Source organism: Camelus dromedarius, chromosome 26 (assembly GCF_036321535.1).
Source record: "Camelus dromedarius isolate mCamDro1 chromosome 26, mCamDro1.pat, whole genome shotgun sequence".
NCBI lineage: Eukaryota > Metazoa > Chordata > Mammalia > Artiodactyla > Camelidae > Camelus > Camelus dromedarius.
The window spans coordinates 6,576,686-6,596,729 of NC_087461.1; the positions used below are offsets into that span (position 1 = coordinate 6,576,686).

The following is a 20,044-nucleotide window of genomic DNA, read 5'->3' on the forward strand; positions in this document are numbered from 1 at the left end:
ACGCTGCTCAGAACTCACTTTAGTCTGTTTCATTATCTGGATTACGGAAGTCGAGGATAATTTCAGTGTTACTTTAAAAAAAAGTTTCCTCATTGTACTTCCTATTTGGCTAGTAAATAACAAAACAGTTGTGGTCTGTAAGGGACCTATTAAAATCCGTGATACCCCTGCCAGAGAGTAACCTGGAGAACTCAGGAATTCTCCCTGACAGGACACTGAAACGCCAACCCTAAACGATCAACAACTCATTGCCATAGTGCGACAGTCTTAGCCCTGTTGCAGCTGGTGACTCCTCAATTCGCAGAGAGAAGCATCATCAGGGTATCCAGGAATGCTGTTATTACCCATTATAAGTATGACGCGAAGGTCACATATCAAGCAATTACACCTTTTCATTACATGCTAACCCCTCACGGCAGGGAAGCCACGCTTATGACTGCATTAGACAGACAAAGCCTTCAAGCTCTTTAAAAAAAAAAAAAAGGAAAAGCAAAAAAAAAAAAAAAAGATTAAAAAAATTAAATTTATTTTCTTACCAGCACGTTGCAGCACCAACTCGGTCACAGGAATGTTGCCTTTACAGGTTTCTCTTTTAATTATCCTGGAAGCGGGGAGACAAAAAAAAAAAAAAAAAAAAGGCAAAGAAGAAGCAGGGTGGTTAAATTAGCGTGCTGGAATCTTTTCAGTTTGTCGCAGAGTAGAAAAATAAAAAAGGCAAAAAAAGGCTCAGTAATTTAAATTTGCTCTCAGTTCAGGCTGCGTGGTTGGGTCCCGCCCCTGCCTCCCGCTGGGTTCCACTACCTGCAAGGCTGGAATTGACAGCTACTGTGCAAACAAAAAAAGGCAACAAGCATGCTGGGACCATTCTGTCTGCTGTTTGGGTCTCCCTTGTCCTGACAACTAAAAATCATCAGTGGAAAGGTATTCTATATTTCCTATTTAAAGCATTTGCATGTAATTCCTTTCCACTTTAATTGATACACCATAGCTCAGGCTGATGGGGTTTGATTACTGTTTGGGTTTTTTCCCCCTTTTTTCTTTTTCTAAATCTGAACAATAATAATAGTTATTATCAATATTTTTACTTTTGTTATCTGTTTTGTGCCATCTTGTACACTCCTTAATGTCTCGTCCTCTTCACCAAGACACACTCTCTCCTGTCTTTTCCTTTAACTCATCAATGTTAAAAATTCTAGGAATGATGGAAATACCAAGATTGCCAGGGCCTCCACTTTTCCTCTGATACCTTATTTACTTATTTATTTATTTATTGAGCATGTAGTATTGAGAATAACTCGAGAGGCAGAGGGCCCAGGAAGAAGTTTCCATAAGCACCAGAAAGATCTAAGAAGGATGAAAGATTAATATAAAAAGTCTGCAACCAAATCCAGTAAGTTAATTTTCAGATTTATGAACTGGGCAAGGAGCTAAAAATTGTAGAGATAAATTTGGTCTCCATGGCAAAATTCATGTAAGGCGTCTCCTATAGAAAACCGCTTTAATTTTAGCAACAGGAGTAAAATGGTTACTTAACGTGCAGCAGATTGTCATTCTGCAGCAGAGGAATTAGGAAAGATAATTAAGCCCATCCTTCTTCTGTCGGGATGTGGATGGCCTACCCAGAATTTACAACAAGCTTTTTTGTTGTTGTTTTGTAAATCATCTTTTCAGATGAAGCAGTTATGGGCTACTTTGATATGCAGCTATCACAAAGCTGTATGGAGTACGGATTATCTACAGGTTTGCTTCTCCATCCGAAGCAGAAGCATCGCTTCCACAGTGGTAGGTAGCACTGGTTCTCCTATTAAAGGACTGGGTGTCTTTAGTTCATCCTACTGCTCTAACATGAGTACTGTGCTGACGTGTCGTGCCACATAGTGGGGGGTGGGGTGACTAAGGCGTGAAAAATAAAATGTACATGGATTTTTGCCAGTGGCGAAAAACATGAAAGAAAGTCACTCTTACCAATGGGACAGTGTTTAACTTATCTTTGCTTGTAAGTTTCTATATATTTAAAAGCATTTCCCCCATCCCTACCTCAAGCCATTTAAATGGATTTCACTATTTCTGCACAACTTGTCGGATCCCTGAAAGCCAACAGTAGATGTAATGTCATGGACTTTAATGTATTTCACTCTTTAAGGTCAGATTTTCAAACCAAAATGATTTAGTATAAATTAAATGACCATAATTTAGCTTTCTAAATTGGCAAACCTTTCGCTGAATGCCAGGTAACCATGCTGTCATTTGAGGTTTCATCCTAAATGCAAACCAATTAAAAATGGAAAAGAGGCACAGAACAAAACTACATATTTTTCTTGTATTATCACCTTTATCAGAATTATTTTTCTGTTGGTAATGAATTCTCCATTCCCACAAACAGCTGTAGTGGAGGAAAAATACGGCTGGTCAAGTACTCAAGAAGCCATGTTAACTTCCCAGGTAGTTAGGCAATCAACTTTAATGAAACAGTGGTAAATTACACCAATGTGCTAATTAGGCTACTTTGTCACAGCATCAAATGCAATAAAACCAACCCATGCTTTGGCTTGGAAAGCGTCATGCACAGATTTTTCAAAAGATTTAATTGAAGAGAGATTTTATTTTCCTGAAGCATTCTGTAATTTCATGGGGCTTTTTCGTCATTCTTTCCTTTTAAAGAAGAGTTCTAGAAAGCTATGTAGAGCTGAAAATACATGCAGAAGGGAAAAACATGTAGAGCTGCCCGAAAAAACCAATGATAATGCTTTTTTAAAAAAATTCATTACCTTACTTTATAGTTACACATTTTTATGACAAATATGCTGGAACAGTATGAAATACTCTGGTCTCATTGTGGATACTAGAATGCACTGAGAACACAGGTGAGGTAAAATACAAATTTGCACAGGATAGCATGTGCTTGTTTCTGTTCTGTTATAAATGAAGAAGAAAGAATATTTTTATGGTTGCCAGTGCTGCCTGAGTACAATTAGAATATTGTTTGTCTTAATCAAATACAAAATCCTGACATTGAACTTTAAAGAGGCTTCAGGAAATGTATGAGCCCCACGATTCCACTAGACATTTAGCCTGTTAATTCAGAAGTTTCTACTTGGTATTGGGGGAGCAAGTAGTATCTTACTGAGAATCTTATAGCTATCCTGGGGGAAAAAAAACTTCATAAATATCCTACTGACTTGTTAGGGAATTCTGCGTAGGGATATATATTTATTTGGCTTTCAAATCAAGGAGATGTGTCTTAAAGAAATACATTGAACAGGTGTATTGGAAATGTGTTTTAAAGAAATTCTTTCAATAGGTTTAATGTCATATACTATCTAAATGTTCATGCCTATGGAAACTTGACGTCAGGGTGGGAAATGCAAGTTCAGTTTTTTCATGGGCTTCTAACATATACATTTTTATCTTCTTAGTTAAAAACGACAATGAAATTTTTCAAAGTTATGGCATGTTTTAAAATTAGTACTTTCTGGTAAACACCTCCTTCATTTGGAATCAGCTGTCTTCAGGGTGATTTTACTGTTTTGTCTTTGGGGGCAGCAAAAACACTCCCTAATGAATGATATTTTGTGACCCTGATGTCTTAAAGACTACAATGGCCAATGAATACTTTTTAAAAAAATTTCAGTGGAATATTGAGAAATTGCTCACACTTATTGTAACACTTAGCTATCATAATTAACCCCTTTAAACATGAATGAGAAAAATGTCTCTCCACTGTCATAAAAATGGTCTACAGCCCTTGGGCGGTCTTTTGAACAAGGTTCCCATTGTTAAATCAATTTTATTAAATTCATGGAAATTTTAACTTGAGTTTCTAAATGTAAACATACACAGAGACATAGAATTCCTTATTCTAAGAAGATCTTAATCCTTTCTTTGGGGCCAGGTACATAGAGTGTTGTGGACAGGTTAGTCTGAGCATTTAGATTATAAACAGATCAACTCAAAAACTGATGTTTGGCTTAGCATAGAACAAGGACCACAAGGATGCCTTAAACCTCCATAGGTCATTTCTATCTTGCTGCCATATTCTTACGCAGATGCGCAAACATGCCAAAATTGAACTAGGCTTTTAGACTAAATTCAGTTCTGAAGTATATGGTAGCCTGGATGAGAGCGGGTTCAAATGTGATGAAATAGAACATCCCTTAACCAGTGGTGCCGCAAATGTGATAGACCAAGGATCATGGCACTTTGCAATGGGAGACAATATTGGTTTCTACTTCTAAACTGAAAGTATACATGGCTCCTCTGATAGGCACAATAAACATACAAGATGTAAGCCGAGAACACTGTCAGCCACGGAAAATACAGAGAACACCCAAATGACAGAGACACATGAAGAGCTGAGGTGTTTTACAGAACTGCATCTTCTCTGGTTAAACTGGCAGCCAGGTTTTGCAGAGTGTATGGGGAGGGAGCAAAGCTTCCTTACAAATCAGTTGATAAGAGACTGTATTTTAAGAAAGTTTAAGTGAAGACACAAGCCTAAGGAAATTCCAACCCCTATACTGACCAAGGTGAGAAGAGTGACCTAAGTCTTATCAGATGGGATGAATAGAACACATTCAGTGCTCAAAAGGAGAGGGGACTTCTCACTGGGGTTCTGAGGTGGATAGTTGCCCGACTCATCTCTGTGGGGGCTACAGGGAGGTGCAAGTTTTGCATAGTGAGTGATGGTGTGGTTGGTTTGGGACACGTTCATCCAAGAACTCAGTTGGACAAAGCAGAGGAGAGGCCAGGATCTGGTCTAGTTCTCAGGAAAAGTGATCAGTGGAGAGACCACAATGATGGGAGTTGGGAGCAGGTTACGGAAACATAATGATGAGCTCTTCAAGAGGAAGCCAAGCGACAAGAATTCCAGGGATGCCAAAGGAGGAGGAGCTCAAGGGACGGACTTGGAAGTGGCCTGAGAGGTGAGAAGGAATGTAGAACAAGAGGGGGGCACTGTGCTGTCTCCCAGAAATTAACACACTGTAACTGACTGCGCTTCAATTAAAAAAACCCACAAAAATAACTTCATAGGGAACGAGAAATGAATTTAACCACAATATTAAACAAAAATAACATTAAAAAAAAAATAGAGGGGATGAAAGAATCCAGGCAGATGACTTGGACTACTCTAGGGTGCCCAACTTGGCAAAGATTCCAAATGTGTATAATCTGGATTGGAAGAGACTAGAAGATACTATTTCAAAATACCAAGTTGAAGGCTATTGGCAAAGCGATTTCATTGTAGTGGTGGGGTCAGCTGCCAGATAGCAATGCTGATAAAAGGGCATTGTCAAAGATAAAAATTCATGGAGTTTGCACAACACAGCTTGATTTAATTAGAACGTACTAGCCATCTTACTGTGGTCCTATCTGGCAATGTAGCTCAGCTTAGTCTAGGTTTCATATAGGTAGTAAGGGATACAAAGTGACTAGACTCCAAGGTTCCTATTCACAATCTATTTGTAACACATGGTGATGTATTTGGAATATATACCACTGCATTTTAACCTTTACTAGAAATCTTTTTGTCTCATGTGGAGAAAATGGTATGAAAAGACATCAAATGGAAGGGCATATAATATATAACTATGTTATCAATGTATGGTATTCAACTTGGCAGAGACTATGTATGTATATAATTTCAAGTGAGATAATTTTACGGCATACCTAACAGTCCGAGGAAATATTTGTTGGATAACTAAGTACATAAAGTGTCCTATAATGCACCTTATATTTAAACAAACATACCTGAATTCACACAAGTGTAAATGTATAACATTGCTTCAAACAATGCACAAACCAGTTTGAGCTGGGATTACTCTCTCCTGTTTCAAGCTGTTAATTTTTGTTGTTGCTTATGACTTTTCTCAAATTAGAATATTTGTCAATTAAGTATAAGAAAGTTTAACCCTCCCGACCCACAGATGCTCTGCAAATTCTTCTTCAACATACTTCTCTTTTCAGATCCTGTTATAAAGGTGGAATTAAATAACTTTTTTTTTTGGCATTTTATCAAAGGAATATAGCCTTTTATTACAAAACTTATCATTTCCTCTCCAGCACTGGTGAACAAGTCAAGTTATTTTTCCCAAATTATGATTTTCTGTATTTATCAGAATTGACATAATATTTCTGCTTGAGATGTAGGAAGAAAAATAAAGGGGTTGATATAGTGGGGAAGATTCAGTTTGAATCCTGAAAATATTCTTAAATTTTTTTCTGAAAAATTTACCACTTTCATTTAATTTAAAGTCATTTCAAACTTGGTGACTGTAGGTACATGTTCTTCTGGACTCTGAGTTAATTTATATATACAGTAGTTTGTTCCATAGGACACAGCACATTAAGGTTTTATTATTTATTTAAACAAGAGATGAACAACTGATGGGTATACTCTGTCTTGCTTCTTCTCCATTTTTTCTGCAATAACAATACACTTTCTAGAATTTCCATTTCTTGCCAAATACAGTCAACTACATATCACTGGAGAAAAAACAAATCAAAACAAACAAGAATAAAACTATCCCCAAGCTCACTACTGTAAAAAGAAAGTGTTTCACTCTGTAATTTTGATAGAAAGATAAACCAGTATATTTTCATAGACATTTATTTGTATATTTTATATTCCAAATGGTTTATCAAATACAGACGTTTAAATGATCATAGATAAAGGGTGCCATGAAAAGCCACGAGCACCTTTCTAAGAATTTTGCATCTCATTTTAGAAGCAATGGGTGGAGGAAGGTAGAGCTCAGTAGTAGAGTGTGTGCCTAGCATGCATGAGGTCCTGGGTTCAATCCCCAGTACCTACATTAAAAAAAAAAAAAAAGGTTAAATAAATAAATCTAATTACCTCCCAAATAAATAAATAAATAAATAAATAAATAAAGCAATGGGAAGTCAATGAGGTATTTTATACAAGAGTAAGACATAATTATACATGTCCTGATGAAAGACAAATCTGCTAGCAGCATTTAAAGTAGGTTAAAATGGTGAGAATGCTTTCAATAATATATTATACTGATAATGTTTTACCTTGCTTGGTTGAAAAAAGATTTAAGGTAGGTTACAGAGAAACACATCATTCAACAATATAAAATACAATTTAATGATATCGAGGAGAGGGAAAAAACAAAGGTACAAATACAAAAGAAAAAGAGAAATTAAGTGGAAAAAAAAGATACTATAATGTTGTACATCCTGGGTAGAAGTAAGTTGCAATTTGGTTCTAAGTTTCCCAAACAATGTGAAATAGACAATATAGTCAGCTTCATGTGTCACCCTGTCCATTGGAGAAAAACAAAGTATTCGTTTAGGAGAAATAGAGATCTTTGAGGTAAGAAACGAGAGAGGCGTTTCTCTCATATTCTCACAGAGAAGTCCCAGTGTGGGGAATTAAACAGCTTTCTCAACACACACATTTCTATTTTAGATACGCTGGGCCTGATTTTGGTCATAAATAAGCCAAACTTCTTATACCAAAGTGCAAAGTGATTATAAGTTTAGGCAGAAAAAGAAATAATCTAATGCTGTGCCTCAGCCCAAAAGATACTAGGAAAATAGAGTAAGCCATTAATGAATCAATTAAACAAATATTAAGCACCTAATTCCTGCCAGGTACTGTCCCAGTCACTGCAGATACAACAAGGAGCCAGACTCAGCGTTTACTTGCAGACCTCTGGGGAGGAGGACAAGTCAGCAGATGACCGCAGTCCTAAGTGAGGAGGGGAAGGATGGGTAAAGTCTAGCACACTGTGGGAAGACCAAGGGAACAGCCCCGACTGAGACCTGAGGGATCAGATGTGGCCTTCAAAGGGAAGTGGCATCTATGTAGCATCCTGAAGAGGAAGAAGGAACTGAGTTAAGAAGGAACTAGGGAAACAGGAAGAGATGAAGCTACCACACTCAAAGGGAACAAAGAAGTGGACAACTTTCTTCAGACGAGTTCACAATTGTATCCCCAGGGCTTAGAACAGGGAAACCTAAACACATTCTAAACCAACTCTTCAGTAAAAATAGTCTCTTCACAAATGTTGATAGAATAACACTTGCTTAATACAGTTAATGTCATTTACCTAAAACGTATCACAAGAAACTCAGAAACACTCCCACTAGAATCAGGAACAAGAAAAGAGTGACTCCTATCATCCTGGTTATTTGACATTTTCCTGGAGATTCTAGCCAATATAAGAAGACAGGAGGTAAAAATAAGCAATGTATATTTTAGGAAGAAAGAGACAAACTCAATAATTTATCTCCTCTTTTTTCAGATGATATACTTATCTGTATAGAAAATTCAAGATATTATTTATATAAATGGTTATAATTCATAGGAGATCATTAAGGTTACTGACACAAAACAAATACATAAAAATCAAGAATATCTATATACTTAAGCAATAAACATAAAATTTAGTGGAAAACACAACCCTCTATATACTGGGAACAAAACTGCGAAGCCTTCAGGAAAAGATTTAACAAAAGATATACCAGATCTTCTTGCACAAAATTACAAAATATTATTGAAATATATAACATAGGACATGAATAGGTGAGTGACAACTGTTATAGGAAGTCAATTTTCCTCAATTAATCTATAAATACAAAGCAATTTTGATCAATATGTGATAGATTAGAACCCAGGGAAGATCCCAAACTCACTGCTTGAACCTACACCAAATCCTCTATATAAAATGGAGATTTCAAATTCAGACTCTTTAAATAATTTTATCACATTTAAATGAATTAAGGGGGAAAACAAAATAAATGTGTTAACAGATGAAGTAAAATTATCAACTGACAGTTTAAAAACTGTCAAAATTTGTTTAAAAATAGAGTATTATAATAAACATAGTAAACATTGAAACAAATATATTCAAAACTTTAGAGCAGTGTTAAGAAAGTATGAGGAAAACCTTCAAATAACCAAAATCTGCATATCCCCCCTTCCTAGGAGGAGTACTCTGTCTGGTCCAAGATCAGATTCTTAGTACTGACATGTTCAGGATTGAAAACGACCTCTACGGAAAGCTCAGGTTCTCATTTGACACCTGAAAGCTTGTCTGCTCTTTAGAATTTGACTGTCTTTAGCCTGTATTGCTTCTGCAGCTCTATGGTGTGTTTAAATATTTTTTAAAACTTTTTATTAATTTCTTACTGAAGTACAGTCAGTTACAATGTGTCAATTTCTGGTGCACCGCACAATATCCCAGTCATGCACATACAGCCGTATATTTGCTTTCATATTCTTTTTCATTAAAGGTTATTACAAGATATTGAACATAGTTCCCTGTGCTATACAGCAGAAAGTTTAACAAAATCTATTTTTATATATAGTGGCTAACATTTGTAAATCTCAAACTCCCAAATTTATCCCTTCCCACCCCCTTTCCCCAGTAACCATAAGATTGCTTTATTTTTATAATGTATCTGGCTTTTCACATTTTTCTCAATGGGAGGGTTGGAATTCTAGGAACACTTCCATTCTGTCCTTTCCAAAATATAATGTAATTTCTATGTATTTTTGATATCATGCTGTACTTGGTCTTCTGAAATTTGTTGTTTCACTTAGTATTATATTTCTAATCAGCCTGCAGATGTTGTAGCCGTGGATAATGAAGAGTCACTCATGTGGAATATTCCATTGTTAATACAATGTAATTTACTTTCCTAGTCTTCTGTTGATAGGTATTTGAGCTGTTTCTAGATTTTTGTTTGTTTTGGTTTTGGTTTCTACAAAAAGTACATATATCATATAATCATCTGTTGCACATTTCTGGTTATTTTGCTGTTAGGAAAAGTACAGGCTCTGTTAAATATTTCTTTTAGCTTTTGAACATTATATACGAAGGGTTATATTGTGCATTTGTTGGATACAAGGCTCATGAGTATGTACTTCCATGCCTACACTAGAATAAACAGACAATTGCAGCAACCACAGCAAGACAAGGGCAAGGCAACAAAAGCCACAGATCCCACAGAAATCAGAGGATCTTTATCCCTCACCTAGCAAGCAACCTGGATCAGCTGAAATACTGGATGACGGTAGGGAGTCTTAACAAATGTATCAGGAGAGTTCCATAAGATAAGAATAAGGATCAATGAGAGCCAAGGTTTGGGGGGGCAATATTTAAATAAATAAAATTTTCCCACTAATTCATGATGAAAAATATGAAACCACAGCTTCAGGAAGTACCCAAAGAAAATGAATAATAAGAAATCTACAATGAAACACAAGGAAACAAAAAGAGAAAACATTGTTTAAAAAAAGCTTCAATTTCCAGCCACAATGCAAGAACTGAATGTTGGACTTAACTTCCTGCCATGAATAATTTCACAATGGGGTAAAATATATGAAACAACTGTGTACAGATCTTAAACTATAGGTAGCTCAGGACTGTCATCCTGGAGAGAAGGGAAACACATGAGGTGAGCACCACCTTCACCCCAGCACTCCACCTAGGGAGAGACTCTCACATGCAGCAGAGCAAAGCCGAGCTAAAGCAGAGCATCTTGATCTCACTGACACGAGGAGGCTGAAAACAGAGTTCAAGGCTACGGAAGAAGCTGAACTTTGCAGGACATGTGGCCAGAAAGGAGGAGGCGATGAAGAGAGAGACCCTTGAGTTCGTGTCCCTTGTTTAAGGTGAGGGAGAAATTCCACATTGCCTAGCAGAGAGTGGCTGCTGCAATACTGAGAGTGGAACTAAGAGACTGCACAGTTCCAGGAAATGCTGGTGTTCTGACTCAATCATACTGGAAGGAACTTGTTAACACCCTGGACATTCAGCTGATGCACCAGCGCAATTTTACCTTAGAGGTAACACTGTGTCCAGAAGTTACTGTAATGTTCCTTGACAAAAACTCAAACAGAGTTTCAAGAAAATCAAGTAGATACCAGTGAATTAACTTCCTGTTGTAACAAAAAGTAACACTCTTTTAAAAAAGATATTAATCCAGACTTATTATAATTGATCATGCATACTAACCAACATTCTTACATATTCCCCAGATATTAGAATAGGCAATATATATACATATATATACACACACACACATACATACACATACATATACATACACATATATATACACAGAATAGGCAATATGTATCCATATATGTATATATATATATAAATATATAGGAGTATATATATCTCAAAAGAAGGCATGAAAAGAGAAAACAATAGGACAACAGTAAATGAGACAGAAAACAAGTAGAAAGATGGTAGAATTAACCCCAAATATATCAATAACTACATTAAATGTAAATGAATCAAACATTTTAACTAAAAAGCAGAGATTATCAGGCTATATAAAAAAGTAAACCATCAAACATGTGAAAGCATATAAGAGGCTAAATGTGTATCAAACTAAGTAGATTTTCAGATAAGAAGTACTAGCAGAGCTAGAAGGGAAATATTATACTGATAAAGGGGTAATCTCAACAGGAAAACATAAAATCTTAAATGTGTATGTGTCTAATAGCAGAACTTCCAAAAAATGAAGCAAAACTGACAAAACTAAAGGGAGAAGTAGACCAAATTTAAAGTTAAAGTTGTGAGATTTTGACTCTTTGTACAGAAATGAGTTAAATAAGCAGACAAGAAGTTAAAAAGGCTATAGAAATTCTGTTCCCCAAACATTACACCCAGTAACTGAACAGATGTTTTTCTCAAGTGCACACAAAGCAGTCACAGATATGTCATACGTTGGGCCATAAAACAAGTGTCAATAAATTTCAAAAGATGATGAGAAAAAAATGGAAAAAATTATGAATATCAGGAACAAAAGAGGGGATACCACTATACACTCCCCAGACCTTGCAAGAATAAAGGAATATTATCTAAGACTCAAAGTCAGTGGCAAATCAGGTAAAAATTTACACATTTCTCAAAAAATTCTATTTATCTGACACCACAAGAAACAGAATATGTGAAAACCATTTATTAAAATAATTAGATTTGTAATACTATATCTTCTTGCAAAGAAAAGTCCAGACCCAGATACACTGGTGAATCCTGTCAAATGAATAATGACCATTTTTACAAGAAGTATCTTGAAAAGGAGGAAGATGGATCACTTCCTCAATTAGTTTTATGAGGCTATCATAACTGTAATAACAAAACCTGACATGAACATTACAGGGAAGGAAATGGACAGTCCAAAGACTATTGTGACTTAAAGATGTGCCTACCCAATGCTCTGTAGTTGAACTCCCAGGAATTTAACTAAAAGAAGTAAAAACATATGTCCTCAAAAGAATTTTACCTGATGTTAATAACTGATTTATTCACAATAGCCAGGCACTAGAAATAGGAACATGTTTAAGAGATGATGGATAATCAAATTTTGGTGATGCCTGGAATGGAATACTACTTAGCAGTAAAAAAAAAAAAAAAAGCAAACTGAAGATACACTCAAGAGCACAGATGCTTCATATAGGTATTATATTCAGTGAAAGAAGTCAAATATAAAATAATACCTAGAGTTTAGTTCTGTAAATATAAAGTTCTATAAGAGTTAAAAGCTCTGTAATAGTCAAAACTAACTGATGTTGATAGAAATCAGATCAGTGGTTATATGGGGTGGGGCTGTGAAGACTGAATGCACAGATATGAAGGAAACTTTCCGGGGAGAAGAAAATTTTAGGGGTGGTTGTTACATGGACATATGTATTTGGCAACATTCATTGAACTTAATTAAATCTATGCACATTATTGTATGTTTTGTATGTAAATTTTATTTATAATAAAAGTGTTGTAAAGCCAAAGAGAATTGTTACAAAAGAAGGGCAATTGATATACTGCATATAGCTTAAATACAACAATGTAAGTCAGAAGAAAATAGAATATTAACTTTAAAACACAGAAAGAAAAGAATATTCTAAAAATATGTAAATTTAAATTATGCCTGTATAAAATATTTTTAGCATCCAATTACTGAGATTTTCATCAAAAGTGACAATTTAAATGTGAGACAAAAATAGTATGTTTATCAGGGGAAAGGTGATTAAAGTCTTCTTAGAACTTGTTTTCTAGAAACAAATCTTGTTTTCTAGAAAGGCTTTATTTTGGTTTTTACCTTTGTAAGTCAAATATTCATGGAAAAATTTCAATAGTAGTCACTAAAAAAAGGAAATCAGGCGCATCAATTTCAAATCAGTGGAGGGAAAATATGGAAAATAAAACAGGCAAACAAAATGAAAAGGTTGTAAGAGAAAGATAACTGATACTCATATAGTGATTCCTACAACCCAGACACAGTTTAATCATTTTACACATATTAACTAACTGGATCCTCACCAAAACTTTATGTTCTTACTTTACAGAGCAGGACACATAATATCATAAAGCTACTAAGTGGCAGATTTAAAATTAGGCAGTCTGGTTACAAAAATCCATTCTTAGAACTAGTATCTTATCCTTCCACCAAGAGAAGAGCAAAGATAAATTAAAAAGGGATGTAATGATGTGACAGGTGAGAAAGATTAAAATGTACAAACTTTCAGTTACAAAATAAATGAGTCACAGGTATGAAAAGTACAGTGCGGGGAATATGGTCAATAATTATGTAGTATCTTAGTATGGTGACAGATGACTAGACTTATCATGGTGATCATTTTGAAACATACAGAAGTATCAAATCAGTATGTTGTGTACCGGGAACTAAAATAGTGTTGTAGGTCAATTGTACTTCAAAACAAACACGAAAGAGATCAGATTTGTGGTTATCAGAGGCAGGGAGGAATTGCATAAAGGTGATCAAAAGGTAAAAACTTCCAGCTATAAGATAAATAAGTACTAGAGAAGTAATGTCCAGCATGATCAATATTAACATGGCTGTGTGTTATATATGTAATCACCATATTAATAGATTTAAAAGATATCGACATGATCACCTTAATAAATGTAAAAATTAACTAATTTTAATACTAGTTCATGTTTAAAATTCTTAGAAAACTAGAGCACTTCTACAAAATATTATTCTTAATGATGAAACCTTTTAAAAATAAAAAAATTAAAAAAACCCCTAAGAGGTAAGGGCGAACACCTGCGGGCAAACACCTAGGGGCGGCGGGTGGACAGCGCAGCCGGCCGCCCAGACTGAGGCTCCCGGGCTGGTGGGGCGCGGCGCGCAGAGTTTCCCCGGTGCGAGCCCTTAAAGGCGGCGGCACGGCCGAAGCGCGTGGCAGCAAGTGGCCGCACCGGGCGCCCTCGGCCGAGCTGCGTGGCCATGCACGTGAGCAGAGCCTCCAGCTGCTGCAGGAGCTCGTCCTGGGCGCGGACTTCCTGGATATAGAATTCACAGGCCTTCGTTCTAACCTGTCCAGGCCCCAGCAGATCAGTCTTTTTTGACTTGCCGTCGGAGTGGTATCTAAAGACTCGTCGGAGTGGTATCTAAAGACTCGTCGGAGTGGTATCTAAAGACTCGTCGGAGTGGTATCTAAAGACTCGTCAGAGTGTTCAGTAATTCCCAATCTGTCAGACAGGATTGTCAGTGTCCTCAAGTATTGAAGGAGAGTTAAATAAATGTGTAGCCCATTCGTGTAACTTCTTTCTCTTCCCTACAATGTTTGGGATTTTGGATTCAGAGCTCTCTTTCCAGGCTTCCAGCATTCAGTTTTTGAAATCAGTATGGCTTCAACTATAACAAGTTTCTCAAAAAAGGAATCCCGTATATGAACGAAGGACAGGAGAAGACAGTTAAACACAACATCCTGACTGGGAAACAGAGAGTTCTCGGTTCTCTGCACAAAGACCAGATCAAGGTGGTGATTGAAGAGGTGACACGCTGGCTGGACTTGGCCGAGGAAGGCGACTGGATGATCCTCCCTAATATCACTGGCTTCCAAGCCTTCGATGTCCAGCTCGTGCTGAGGAAGGCCCTCCCAGACGTCTCCACGATGCTGAGAGACCAGGGGGTGATAGTAAAGAAAATGAGTAAACAGCATCGCTGGTACCTTGAGAACACCTCTTGTGATCGAGAGAGCTGTTGGAAGAAGATTCTCCTCTCCTCGAGGGGTTTCTCTGTGTTTTTCCAGATGCTGGTGAAAGCTCAGAAGCAGCCCTGAGTGGGACACAATGTGATGATGGATCTCCTGCATCTCCACGAGGAGTTCTTCAGGCCTCTCCCAGAAAGCTGTGACAAATTCAAGCTGAATATCCACAATCTACTTCCTATTCTTATTGACACCAAGAATCTGACAAAGGACATCTGGAAGGAACTGAATTTCCCAAGAGTTTCAAATCTTTCAGAACTTCATGACATCCTAAACAGTGACTTGAATCCCACGAAGAATTCTGGGCCAGTGATTATTCACACAAGCAAATGTGAAAAATATACTGAGACAGAATACCCCCATGAAGCAGCGTACGATGCCTTCCTCTGCAGATCAGTTCTCTTGAGGGTGGCACCCCTACTTCTATGGAGAGTGTACGGCTCTGTGCCCATACCCAAGCCCTCCTTCCCTCTCTACTTCGATGTACTGGCTCCCTATGTGAACCAGGTGAACCTTATCTGAGCCAGGGTCCCCAAGATCAGTTTTTCTGGTCCAGATTATCTCAGCATCAGACCTACCATCCTCATCCTCAGTGTCAGGGAGTGGCGTGGGGTCAGCAAGCAAGCAAGTCTACCGCGAGTTTCAGAATCTCTGCAAATTTGACGTCAGGAGACTGATGCAGAGCCAGTTCCTGCTCCTGGCCAGCAATTTTAAGGAGTAGGTGATGAGGTTCTGGGCCGCCCCTCCTGCCCGCGGCCGCCCAGCCTCTCTGCCTGCAGCCACACTGAGCAGGCCTGGCACCGCGTGCCTGCCCCTGCCCCTGTGTCAGCAGTGCTCCAAGCATCCTGAAGGAGTACAGGTGCCACCCGACCCTGTGCATCTCTCTGTACCGGTACTGGAGACACTCCCCGAACATCAACTGCTTGTTAACAGAATTTCCCCCAGTACCGTCCTTGCTTCCGCACCCTCCTGGTGCCAGGAGGCCCCATAGCTGGCCCCACGCACGGCACCATCTCTACTCTGCGGAGGGGAAGGTGGAGAAAGACTCGGGGTGGGACTTTGAAGTGACTGAACCGAAGATCTCAGTCGCCTACCAACCCAAAAGAAGCTGTTTAAACAGTTTGATGAGTAACACTGGGGTGCTAAGATGAAGGATATTTACAGAACAAAGTAGATACAAGAGTTTAAGAGCAAATAAGCTTGGTTCTAGAAAATCAAAGACTAATGTATTTCTCACTATCTGAGCCAGAGCGAACTGACCGCCACCACATTCATTGCACTCGGAGCCTATCTGAGCAGCTCTTGACCGTGAATCTGAGGCCATTCTCCTGACCTCTCACCTCTACTGCACCATTGCTACATGCTGGCTCCACGTTGTTAGTGGAATGGAGCGTTGAGAAGGGAATTACGTCTTAGAGTGGATTAAATAGTGTTTCCCTGCAAATTCACATCCACCTAGAGCCTCAGAATGTGAACTTATTTGGAAATAAGGTCTTTGCAGATATAACTGAGGGTCGAGCTTGGGTTACACTAAATTAAAGTGGGCCCTAAATCCAATGAGGGTGTCCCTGTAAGAGTCAGAAAAGGGCACACAGACACAGGGAAGAGGCCATGAAGACAGAGGCAGAGAGTGGAGTGATGCTGCTACCAGCCAAGGGATGCTGGGAGCCACCAGAAGCTGGAAGAGGTAAGGAAACCTCCCTTGGAGCCCTAGGAGGGAGCCTGGCCCTCCTGATACCTTGACTTCAAACTTCTGGCATCCAGAACTGTGAAAGGGTAAACTTCTGTTGTTTAACCCACCCAGATTTTGGTAATTTGTTATGGTGGCCCCAGGAAGCTAAAACACCTCTCCAACATTATTATAATGATAAGACCAGGCCCAACCCTAGCGATCTGGGGGCTCAGATAAGAGTACAAATCAAAGCCCACATCCTCTATGTCTTAAGTATTTAAATTCATCCCCACTGGGATAACTGTTACTTAAAACCACAAAATAGCAAGTGTTGGCAAGGACGTGGAGACGCTGGATCTCTCGCACATTGCTGATGGGACTGTAAGATGGCGCAGTCACTGTGCAGAACAGTTTGGCAGCTCCCCAAATGCTTAAACATGGGATTACCATCTGATCCAACACCCCTACTCCTAGTTATAAAGCCCCCAAAATGGAAAGCAGGGACTCTGCTCCCATGTTTGCAGCATTAATCACAGTAGCCCAAAGGTGGAAGCAACCAAGTGTCCATCGACTGCCAAATGAATGAACACTATGAGGTCTATCCATGTGGGAATATGATTCAGCCTTGAAAAGAACGTTCTGAGACATCCATCTACAACCTGGATGGACCTTGGAAACATCATGCTGAGTGAAGTAAGCCAGACAGGGACAAATATTGCATAATTCCTCTTACATGAGGTGCCTAGAGCAGTGAAACTCCGAGACAGAGAGCAGATTAGAGGTTACAGGGCTGGAGGAGGAGGGCTGTGGTGTTAGTTTGTTTAATGGGTACAGAGTTTCAGTCTGGGAAGATGAAAATCTTCTGGAAATAGACAGTGGTGATGCTTGCACAGTAGTGAGATTGTGGTTAGTGCCACTGAACTGTACACTTCAAAATGGTTAAAGTAGTAAATTTTATGTCATGCATATCTTACCACACACACACAAAAACACAAGGTACCAAACTGTTAAATAAAATGCATTCTATCCTTAAAAAAAAAAAAGCCCTAAGAAATGTCTAATATCACCATATCTTTTGAGCTTTGTATTGGATGCCCCAGATCCTAAAAATTGAAAAGTAGTTGCAGAGGTATAAGAATGAGAAAGAAACAAATTCTCTTATTCACTGAAGTCATGATTATCTATGAAGAAAATGGAAATGAATCTGTTTATTAATTATTATCAACAATATGTATGTGTGGAAATGAAGCTTGCTAAAGAAATGTCAAACAGAATTTCTGCAAGATAAGAATGTAGAACAATGAGATAATTTTATTGAGATATGTTAAGAAACAATCTAAATGAATAGACATAATGTTCATGAATTGGAAGGCTCAGTATTACAAATATTTAATTCTTCCTCAAGTTGATCTATCGATTTAGTGATATTTAGACCCAAATTTCAAAAGAACATTATGTGGGCATTTATAAGTTGATTCTCAAATTTACATACAACACTCAAAGGCCAAAATCTGCCAAGAAATTTCTGCTAAGAATAAGATGTGCATATGTGTGTAGTTTTGCTTTCCCAGGTACCAAGACCTATTATTAAGCAGTAGACAGTGTGGCATTGGTCCAGAGATAGAGAAATTGATCAATGGAACAACACAAAGAGCTTAAAATAGATCCATCCAGCCATGAAAACTGGTATCCATTTTCACACTAACTTTGTAGTAAAATAGGTCATTTAGCTCAAGCTTACATTCTGTGGGATTTTAGTCAGTGACTGAGTATTCTATAACCCCCTGGGGGTGATGCTGGCAGAAGCACTGAGAGTAAATAAAGAGAATCCATATCTTTATTGTCAGTTCTACTAAGAATGAATCACTGCACCTCTGGGATAGAAAAGGTCTCATGTAATAGATTTTACCTCAAGTGGCTGGCTCACCTCCTTGCATGATGGTACCATATTAAGAACTCAGATTTCATCTTTGCTGCTGACAGGGTTAGATATTCAGGAACAGCAAAAGACAGTTGAGCCTTAGTGAGAAAGAGCTTTGGTGTGAAAGTCACTGGGCTCATGCATGGCCTCCATCTCTGTCACCATAACTTCTCCATCTATGGGCCAATCATGCAAAGACAGAAGATGACCAAGGGTAGATATTTACCTGATATTTACCCCCAAACTCAACCTATTTACCTAGCTGTTGTGTACACCCTTTCCTGGAAGGTTTCGGTTGTTTGTTCTTACACTTATGGGTCCATCAAATGTCTATCTTCCTCTTCTTTGTTTCTAATTTTTTAGTGTGGTTGCTTCCAGGTTGTTATCAATCATCCAAGACATTGCTACAGGTCACAAATTCATGTATTTTCTCTCTTCAGTTTGCTTGTCTTCATATGGTTCTCAAAACCTAAAATACCAAAGTGATGACCAAGTCTACTGCTTACAGTTCTATGAATAGATTTCTTTTCATCATGGTTCTTTGAGGTTATTCCTGAGCTTTGGAGGCAGTCCCAAGGCTGCCCAGCAAAGACCCCATAGCAAGGTCTTAATGTGGGAGGCTGGTTACATGCTGGGCCATAATGATGCAGGCATACTATGTGGAGATAATGTTGACTGGCTGGCACTGGCATGGCAAGTTACAAGCATTTGCAACACTCAAAAACGTATACAAATGTTTAGCAATGGGAAGGTTCCTCAGGGTCTTAGTCTACCATATTGCGCAGATGCAATAATAGCCATAGTTGTCATGAGATGTGTTCACCAATATTCTGGATCTTTTCTCCACCTGGTACAAAAAAAAGATTACATTTCTTTGCCCCTTCTGACATGAGGTAAATCTATGTGACTTACTTTGGCCAGTGACACATGAATGAAAGTTGTGTGCATCATTTCTTGCTAGAAATTTTGAGTCAGTGTGCTAGTAGCCATGTCTGCATCCCGTTGCCATGGTGATAGTAAAAGTGTTGATGTGCAATGTGTCTCTGTGCATACTTCCTGCTTCAAATAATCCTGGTTGGGCAGGTCCATGTGAGCAAGAAATAAAACTTTGGTTGTGTTAAGCCACTGAGATTTGGAGGTTATGGGAAATCTTAATTTAACCAGAGATTGGCAAGCTATGGCCCACAGGCCAAACCTGGCCCACTGTCTGTTTTTAATTAATAAAGTTTTATTGGTACTCAGCCACACTCATTTATGTATGTTTTATCTTTCATTGCTTTAATGCTATAATGGCAGAAATGAGAACAGTCCATATGGTTCTTATAGCCTAAAATATTTACCATCTGGCCCTTTATAGAAAAAGTTTGTTGACTTGGTATATAACCTATACTATCATGATAAGTAATGAACAAAGACATCTGAAATCCAGTATAGCCCCGAACTGACTGTA

The 20,044-nt window shown here is 38.1% G+C and overlaps 1 protein-coding gene and 1 pseudogene across 1 annotated transcript in view; one reads left to right on the forward strand and one right to left on the reverse strand.

The window, feature by feature from the left end:
- CELF2 (CUGBP Elav-like family member 2) overlaps positions 1–585 on the reverse strand; it is a 722,443-nt gene extending 721,858 nt beyond the window's left edge. Inside the window, exon 1 of the mRNA XM_031444742.2 lies at positions 537–585. The gene's annotated coding sequence lies outside the window, so the exon portion shown is untranslated. The remainder of the gene's footprint in view (positions 1–536) is intronic.
- A 1,097-nt stretch (positions 586–1,682) lies between these two features.
- Positions 1,683–16,152, forward strand: LOC105093594 (poly(A)-specific ribonuclease PNLDC1-like; annotated as a pseudogene).
- Positions 16,153–20,044: the final 3,892 nt, after the last annotated feature.